Source organism: Protopterus annectens, chromosome 11.part0 (genome assembly GCF_019279795.1).
Source record: "Protopterus annectens isolate FY-2018-M chromosome 11.part0, PAN1.0, whole genome shotgun sequence".
Lineage (NCBI taxonomy): Eukaryota > Metazoa > Chordata > Ceratodontiformes > Protopteridae > Protopterus > Protopterus annectens.
In genome coordinates, this window is record NC_056745.1 from 516,505,425 (window position 1) to 516,515,159 (window position 9,735).

The 9,735-nt window shown below is 37.6% G+C and overlaps 1 protein-coding gene across 1 annotated transcript in view; it reads right to left on the minus strand.

Moving 5' to 3' along the window:
- NUP107 (nucleoporin 107) overlaps positions 1-9,735 on the minus strand; it is a gene marked incomplete in the record, with an annotated part of 1,716,438 nt that overhangs the window by 1,673,381 nt on the left and 33,322 nt on the right.

Below are 9,735 nucleotides of genomic sequence, written 5' to 3' on the forward strand. Positions count from 1 at the left end.
TACAGGCTCTTATGGCTTGACCTCCTTTTTTGATCTTTCATGAGGGCAGAGAGTGTCCTTCAGCACGGACACTTCTTTTATGCCTAATGTGGTTAATGAGCCATCACTTAAGTCTATTAATCCGCCTACTTTCCTACCCCCTCTGCAAACTGACAGTCAGAGGGTGCTGCATACTTTGGACATACATAGGCAACTCACGATTTATTTACATAAAACTAAGGCTATTAGAAAATCTGATTAGTTATTTGTTTCTTTTCATCCCAGATCTTTGAGACTTGCTGCATTCAAGCAAACTACTTCTAGAATTTGTAAGGCTATTGCTTTTCATTACACTTTTCATGAAAAGAGCACTCTCTCTTCAGTCAAGGCTCATTCTACTAGAGCTGTGGCTTCTTCTGGTGCTTTTTTAAGCGCTTAGATGCCAATTCTATTCTTGAAGCAACTACTTGGACTTCTGTGCATACCTTTACCAAGCACTACAAGCTGGGTGGCATCTCTAGAGCTTCTGCTCCCTCCCTAGTTTTCTCTTGAGCTTTGGTACTCTCCCATATCTTAAGGATACTGCAGCAGTGAAGGTTAAGAACACAGTACAGCTGTGTAAAATCTTACCATAATGATAGACATTCTTGCCCTCACAGCTGCAGCAGTCACTCACTCCCTCCTTCCTCCATTCCTTTGCCTTCCTGTATGTACAGATTACCTCTTGTGTTCCTTGAACTGCTGTTCTACTTGGGCAATCAGTTTTCATTATGGTAGGCCTGATCACTACCATTATGCCCTACACTATACAAGGAGCATTTGGATGATATTCAGTTTACCTTTAAAGCAACAGGAGTCTTTGGTAGACTGGCTGGACATCGGGCTTCCATGGCAGGAAATCCCATATGTTAAGAATACTGCAGCAGTGAACGGAAGGACATCTACCATTATGGTAAGATTTTACACAACTGTACTTTTTCCACATTTAAACAATCTTTAAGAGCGGAGGGGATGGATCTCACCATCGGAAGAGGCACATAGTGCTGGATGAGCCAGCTACACCTCTATCTGCTGAGCTATGCAAGGTTCCCAGCCAGAAATTTTCCTTTCCCTATTCCTTTTTTTATTTCTTACTCCAAATTAATTCTTTGTGGATATCTAGACATTGTAATTTCTAGACAGTAACTGAATTTTAACCAAATCGACAATTTTTAATGGCTTTAACAATTCCTCAGTTTCACACAGCTGTTTCATATTGATTTGATTACTGGGAAAGTCCAAATGGGTAGGAGCCCATTTTCAGTGGAGGCCTGGGAAGAAAAATGCCAAAGTATTACAAAACATTTTAAGAACAATAATTTTACAGTTTTTAAAAATTATACAAAAAAACAGTTTAAATAATTACACCAAACTGGACATAATATGAAAACAGTGGTTAAGACAATGATTTAATATTTACAGAAATTTTAGCAAGTTGAGAGAGAAATTAGAGGTAAGTTAGTACAATACAAACAGGAATTGCAATATGGAACTGAGAGAAAGGCAGGCTTATGGTACATTCAGAAAGAAAGCCAAGGGAGATAAACTGATAGAAGTAAGGAAGGGAGTGAAGAAGGGAAAGTAATGAACTGTAAAGTTATGAATAGGCATTTGTTCACATTTACGGATACTGTTCACCTTGATGTTGCACAGGAAGAGAGCCAGCTTTTGACTAAGAAGTCTTTCAGAAGGGTTTTTAAGAATGGGATGAAGGGTATTAACCTGATGGATACAGGTAAGGAGTTCATAGGTAGGTACTAGGCTATCGTCCCAAGGGCCTAAGTAAGGCTAGCCAACAAGGTTCCCTGGTTTACGCCATCCAAGAAAGTTATTTTCCTGTGCCACTGTCTAGCAGAGACACAGAAGTGTAGCATGTTTCCAAGGCCTGGAGCAAGTACAAGCAATGCCCAGCAGACTTGATACATCAGTGGACAGAATGAGCTTTTGGTCACTGGATCATAAATAACAAGTGGGAACATAGTTATGCAGAATGTTACTTTGTGCCGGACAAACAGATGGATGCTGGACAATTTTATAGATGGTAAGAAGCTATACATGTTAGTTGATATGGTAGTTCTAACCAATTTAAACTTTTAAGTGCTATACAGTGGTGGGTTCTGATGCAAATTTAGCAAGTCTGTTATATCACTGTTCAAGTTTAGATTTTTGTGATGCCTAAAAGTCAGTAAGGATGGCACTGCCATAAAGAATTGTGGGGAAGAGATACGTACTGGCAAGTGTAGTTTTAGTTGTGTTGGTGAGAATGTTTTTGGCTCAATAAGGCATCCCTAGTTTTTGAGCTTTTCCTCTACAATTTTGCATATGGAAGTCAAATTTAAGATAATCATCCACTATCATCCCTAACAATTTCTATGAGAAATGACTTCAGTTGTTGTACTAGCAAGAGAGAGAACTTTAAATTTTGTTTTTTCATGAAAAAGGGAGGATTTGAGGAAATTATTTATTTATTTATTTTTATTAGGGATGAACATGAGCTGTGAGCTAAAAATCCATGTTTCAGTGCTGTTAAAACTTCCTGATGGTGTGCCATGCTGTCAGATGTGCAAATGAGTAATTTCCGCACTGTATTAGGGAGGCCTGTTGTGTGGAGGAAGTTGGGAAGAATGTTAAGAGGAGGGGACCAAGGATACAGCCTTGTGGTATACCGATGGTGACAGAGTTTGGAGAGAGAAAGGGCAGAGTGCCACTTTTACTGACTGATACCAACTGGATAGGCAGCTTTTGAATGATAGAAGGGTGGACTAAAACATAATGAGGACATATGAAGAAATTTACTGTAAAACTGGCGAAGACTTTAGACAAGAGTAGAAATGAGGAGATGACTAGTTGCTGGTATCTCTAGCTTTGCTTTACCAACTGTATCTATATAGGTTAGAAGTGCAGTGTTAGTACAATTAGAAGGACGGAAGCTATGCTGTATGGGGAAGAGGACTTCTTCCAGCAGGAGACATTTTAGCAAGTGTTTTTGAATACATTTTTCAAGTATTTTGAAGAGGAGATCAAGAGTGACATAGGTCTAAAGCCAGTAACGTTTGTTGAATTTCTTCCTTTGTGCAGATGGATAACATGTGACTTTTTTCCTGAGAGGGACACACGCACACACACAAGTTCCATATTAAGAGTGGACACATTAGATATATCATAGAATAAAAAAAATGTAGGGAACGACATATTTTGGGGATACTCTGGCAGTAGATACACTATTACTGGAAAAGTTATACCCATACAGAAGCTGGCATAGCTCTGCTTGGGAGACTGTCACTGGTCCACTTTATAGTATCAATAGAGAATAAGAGTTGACAAATTAAGATACAATGGCTTGACATGGTCTATAAACAGGGCTCCTATTAATAAGTTTTATGTTTGAACACCAGCAACTGGTCGCAAGAAAAACGTTATTTGTAGTACTGAAACACACACACACACACACACACACACACACACACACACACACACACACACACACCTTTTTTATTAAATTAATTCACTTCTTACTTTACGCTTGCTAAACAGCACTTTGCTGCTTAGCTAAAGCAAAAGCATGGCAGGCATTTGCTTTTTACAATGTCCAAGCTTCAAAGCAACCATAAAATGGTGGACTTGTGTTTTTTAGAAGGGCCACTACCTGTACATTAACACCTAAGGGAGCATTGCTCATTCTCCAATCAGGATGGCGATGTACACGTTGTTCATTATCCAAGTAACCGTACGACAACAGATGTTCATTTGATTCTGGGTGAAGTAGCCCAAGTTGTATGGGTTGTGTCCCTCACCACCACCACAAGGAGGTTTCATCCCAATTCAACTATCTACAAAGGGGGGGGGCAGTGGCTGGGTGCATCTACTGTTATGGGCAAGTAGGATTTAAACAACTGTACCACATTCTTCATTCTCACTGCTGTAGTATTCTATGAGTAAATTTCCAAAGCTTACCTTACCTGGCAGCATAAAGGATAAGGGCCCACAACCCCCTGGAGAACGGTACTGGCAAAGCCTCTTCAAGACCTAAAGAAGAAATCCAGTTTGTAGAGATTCAAGCTGATGTATCGAACTATCTTCAGAATATTTTTTTTCTTGGAAGATCAAAGTGATTCTTGATGCAGAACATGGTAAGGAGGAAACAAAGGTCTTCCCAACAAAAAGTGAGCTATCAAACAAAAAGGGACTCTGCACCTTACTCTACAAGCAAAGCTCAAAACAGACTTTGCCAGTGATACCTTTTCCAGTGTTCCATAGGAAAATGCTTTAGATGCACAGAAAAAAAAATAATAAAATAAAACAAACAGAAGTTGACTAGAAGAACAAGGGTATGACGGAAATGAACCAGAGACTGGAGTTGAGAGATGGAGATGAACAGAAAGAAAACCAGCTACTTTGAAATTAATGATTAAATATGGGATTACAAAAGGATAAATCATTTGTGAAATATGGCTGAACAAAAAAAAAGTAGAAATATTGGACTTTTTTTTACTTGGTTAAACTTGTCGGGACTCCAAAGCATCTGTCCTACTTAATGTCATTAATGTTTGCAAAGACATTAAAAGGAAAGGGAAAAGGAGAGAAAGAGAAAACTAAGTGAAATCATTTTTGTTTTTAACAGTATTTTTATGAAATGTAAACTGCCATTATACTAAAGCATTTAAGTAATTTTGTGTGTTATAAGCATACTAAAGTAAACAAGCGCCCCCATTTTCTCTCTCTCTCTCTCTTTTAGTTTTAAGAAAAGTACGCATTGCAATGTAAAAAGAGAAGAAAGCCTGAGAAAATCATGTTTAAGATAATGGGCTGTAATCTTTGGTTGCCAAGGTGGGGGCAGAGGTATAAAAGTACACAGATAACGACAAACAGAGTTGATATTCTTTTTCTTACTTTTGTATAGGGGACTGGATTAAGGCCCCTCTCTTCATCTAACAAGTTTTACATTGAAGCAAATAAACAGAAGACTGAACATATAGCAAAATGTTCCTTTAGCAAATAAATGTTCAGATGTAACATGAGAAACTTGTAGCTGAAAACAACTATGTATCTTGTTCTTGTGTTTCTATGGAGACAAACTGATTAACTTAAGCTGGCAGTACTTTTTAAGGCCAATGTTTTCTGAAAGCATTCAAGTTGCTTTCTATATCTGGGAGAAAAATAAAAATAAAACAAAACCAGACAGCACTTAGCATAAGTAAAAGCACAGGCTGTACCAGGCTTCTTAGTATACATAGCTTAAATGATAGGTCAATTAAAGCCTGCAAGTGTAGCTGACAATCTGGAACAACTGTTCCTATTATGAGGGTTATGCTTAATTATTTGAAGATGTATACAGTTAAGTTAATAGGTTCTGGGGGTGCGTCTGTTTTAGGGTTTTCATTAAAACAAAGTCTTGACCTGCCAAACATTAGTGCATGCATGTAACACAAAAGCTGAAAATAGACCAATTTAGTTGTTGTACATAACAAGAGAGAACAAAGTTACATATAACAGTAACACTTCTCACATTATCTTGGAATACGAATGGTCTCGCAGGTATATACAGAAAAAGTAGTGAACTATATTAAGAAATGCAGATTGCAAATAGCTATGCTAAAGGAGATGCAGTTGGAAAGAACTGAGCATGTGATTTTGATAAAGAAAGGATTTCCAGAATGTTATTCAGTAAACTATCTGGGACAAAGGAAAACAGGAGTACTTCTATTAATTGCTAAGGAGTTCCAATAATGACAGAAAAAAAAACATCACAATGGTAGATTGAGGATAATAAGAGGCTACTGGTAAGGGAGGAGGATTACGCTGGCATGTACTTATATTCCACTACAATGGAGTTTAAGAAAATTCTGGGAGAAATAAATAATCAGCTTTCAGTGAAGAATATTACAGGTGGGGACTGGAATTTGACTTGCAAAACTAAGGATGTATCTGGGGGCTAAAGGGAAAAGTATAAAAAAGAGAGTACATTTTTGAAGAAATTTATTAAAATATCTGGTATGGGAGATGTGACTTCAGCAGTAGGAAATGTGGAGAGAATTTACATACTACTTTTACTGCAAAACCCTTAGTAATGAGATGTGCCACAGATGGACTTTCTGACAACAGTGGCAATGTGGTAGTCAAGAGAGAGGTTGCTGTCAACCTGTGTTCTCAAATTTCTTATGACACCTTCTGTGTTAAATGGACTACCATCAATGTAGTAATTCATGGGAACTGGGTTTTTCCCAAAGGGGATGAATAAATTTTTTTTGGCATCGAGCTTAAGTCCATGGTTCTGACACCAGTCATTGGTCTCAGTGAGGCCTTTCTGTAGGATGTCAACATCACTTGGAGAGTTAATTATGACTCCCAACTTGCAATCGTCTGTGAACTTAAGTCAGCCACAGTCCCTTTGTGTTGGCCTGAACTTCAGAAAAGTAGATACCAAACAGGAGAGGAACCAGGACCTAACCCTGTGGGACTCCACTCGTGACTGGTCGACAGTCTGACTTGGAGTCAGCTATTTTTACACTGTGGGTTCTACCAATGTGCCAGTTTGCAACCCACCTAGTGATATCGGGGTTGATGTCTAGCTTCATGAGTTTTTCTATGATTCCCGAGTGGTGAATGGTATAAAAGGCCTTGGCCAGATCAAGGTAGACTGTATGAACCACCTTATCTTCATCCACAGCCCTGGTAACAGACTCAAAGTCGTCAACCATGTTGAGCAGGCATGATCTAACCTTCACAAAATCAAATTGTGTGGGAGCCAGGGTTTGGAGTTTACCTACATCTTTATTAGGTACAAGATGATGCATTCCATAGCTTTGCATATCAGACTTGTCAGGCTAATGGGGCGATAGTTCCCAGGGTCTGTAGTCGCTCCTCCTTTGTGGAGAGGGATGACTGTAGCAGTGCGCCATTCGGTAAGGACAAAGCCTGAGGTGAGGCTGTGTTTGAAAAGGGCACACAGGTGAGATGCCAGTTCACTCTGTAATTCATGTAGAACACAGCCAGGGATATTGCTTAAAGGATCCTTAAAAACTACACCTTTATGGGTGAAGACCTGGTAGCGGGTACAATAGATGTGTTTTTCTGGGTCTACTCCAGTAGACCAAAAAAACATACGATTGACATTGGAAAGAGAGCCCAAAACAATAAAACCACACAAAACCGAAGTTTCACATTACCGAAATTGCATTTGACCGTCAAGTTCCCACATGCAGCAGTAGAACAGTGGCTTCTAAGAAGTCCTTCCTGTAAGTTGAAACAGCAATGACACTGAGAATTGGAGAATATGCCTTTCCTCACTGTAGTGCGATCTTAGAGTTGGTATATATATATCTATAGATATATATATATAGATATATATATATATATATATATATATATATATATATATACATACATATATATATATATATATATATATACATATATATATATATATATATATATATATATATATATATATATATATATATATATATATATATATATATACATATACATATATATATATATATACATATATATATATATATATATATATATAAATAAAACTGGGAGCGGCAGGCACAGCCCCCAAAAGTGCAAGAAAAGGATGAACGGCATTTTGATTATATGCCGTTCGTTAATGGTAGATTTTGTTCATTTTATTTAGATCCCGTGGATTCATAGGATATTTGAGTTACTGAGTTAGCCGAGTAATAGCAGTGCAAGATATTCTGGTGTAGGATGATGTGTTTGTGTAAGTGCAGTACGCAAGTTTAAATGTTAGTATTATTAGTGAGTTAGGAAGATATTTATTTATAGAGCTTGCAGGGATTGTTCTTCCAGTTATTGGTAGCACTGGGAACGTTTTGTAGTAGTTTGTTAGATTGGTCGATGTGATTCCTATGTTTGTGTTTGCCTGTGTTATGACAGTCAATATGATAGTAGGTCATGTGAAAGTTCGGTGTTATATCCTGTTGTACTTTTGGGCTGGCTGTTTTGAATGTCAATCAAGTGGTCTTTCGGTCTACTGAAGTAGACCCATTTTTCCCATATATCACTACTCACCAGGAGGAAGGGATTGAATTTTTGTGATTATATCCAAGTAAATATGCCCAGTTAGACACTATTAGTACTAAGGTCTACATCACATTGTTGAATCACAATTAAGCTTAACACCTCTTTGAACACCTATTCAGCGAACATACTATTCATCAAACTAACTTATCAGTGAAAAGTTTCCTAGGGCAAACTGACAGTATTCCGCCCTAGCAACTACAAACAAAACCATAAAACTTAACACCTACGCAGGTTGGGGGCCATGACCCCCACCATCCTCCTCAGTAAATATACCAACTCCAAGATCGCACTACAGTTGGGGAAAGGGCAAATTCTAGATGGTGGCCAACTATTGGTTTGCCCTAGGTAACTTTTCACTGAAAACTTAGTTTGATGATCAGTATATTCACTGAATAGGTGTTAGACGAAGAAGTGTGATTCAACAACGTGATACAGACCCCTAAATAATTTTCTTTTTAAAGATTCGATCTACCAGCAGATTTCAGGATGGGTGCTAAGGTATCACCAGCTTTTACAAACCTAGTTATGTGCCGGTGGGATCATTCCATTTTAACGAATTTACCACTTTTTATACATGTCAAAATGTATAAAAGATACACAGATAAAAAATATTTGGCGTTGTAGACTTGAGTTGTTTTGATCAGTTTATTATGGATATTAACACCATTTCATGGTTCTTTTACAGTTAGTGGAAGGGGTACATAGTACATTTTCTGGAACTTACTATCCAGTAGATCTACTCTGAAAGGAAACTTTTACTAATAACTACTTACATTTTAGTAGCCCCCACCCCTCATATATGAGGGTTCAATATCTTTCATTGAGAAGTCATTCGAGTTACTTGACTTATAAGTGGGGATTCTGCTTTTCTTGATGAAGTGGCAACCCTTATTAATATGCTTAAAGAAAGGGGTTACCCAAACCCCTCACTATTAGTAATGAAGTAATACAAAATCGTTCATCCAGGTTCTCTCCTATACAAATTAAAAGGTTTAGTCCCAAGGTAAAAGAAGCTGATAATAGAAATACAGGCCATAGTGGTGCATTTCCCTTATCAAAAAGTACTGACAGCCCAGGTGTTAGAAACATCCTACAATCCAACTAGTAAATCATATTAGGTAACCCAGAACTGGCTAGTATTGTTGATGAATTCCCCAAAATTTCATAAAAAAAAAAACTAGTAATCTGAAACAAATTTTAGAGAGGAATGTTAAGATCGAAAAGGTTATTCCGATACAACCAGTTGGGATGTTTCCTTGTTTACCATGCAAACAATGCCAATATATTAGTGGCAATAGTAGTGTACATATCCAACATTTCGGAAAGGATTTTGTCTCAAAGTTGATACAACTGCTCTAGCAAACATACAGTGTGTATTTGGCTACTTGTGCTACCTGCCAACAGTTTTATGTCAGAAAAAAGCATTAGAAAAGGATTTCTGAACACTCAGCTGCTATCAAAAAATAAAAATTTATATAATGCTTTAGCGAAAGACAGTGCTAGCTGTGGGGGATTTCATAAGTTTAATTTTTTTTGTATTAGAAAAAGGTGACACCACCCCCTTCATAAGTATTTGTAACAATGTACTGGACATTTGTGAACTTAAATGGCAAATTTTACTTAAAGCAGATCAGTTTCCTAGATTGAACTAAGTGATAAACAGCAAAA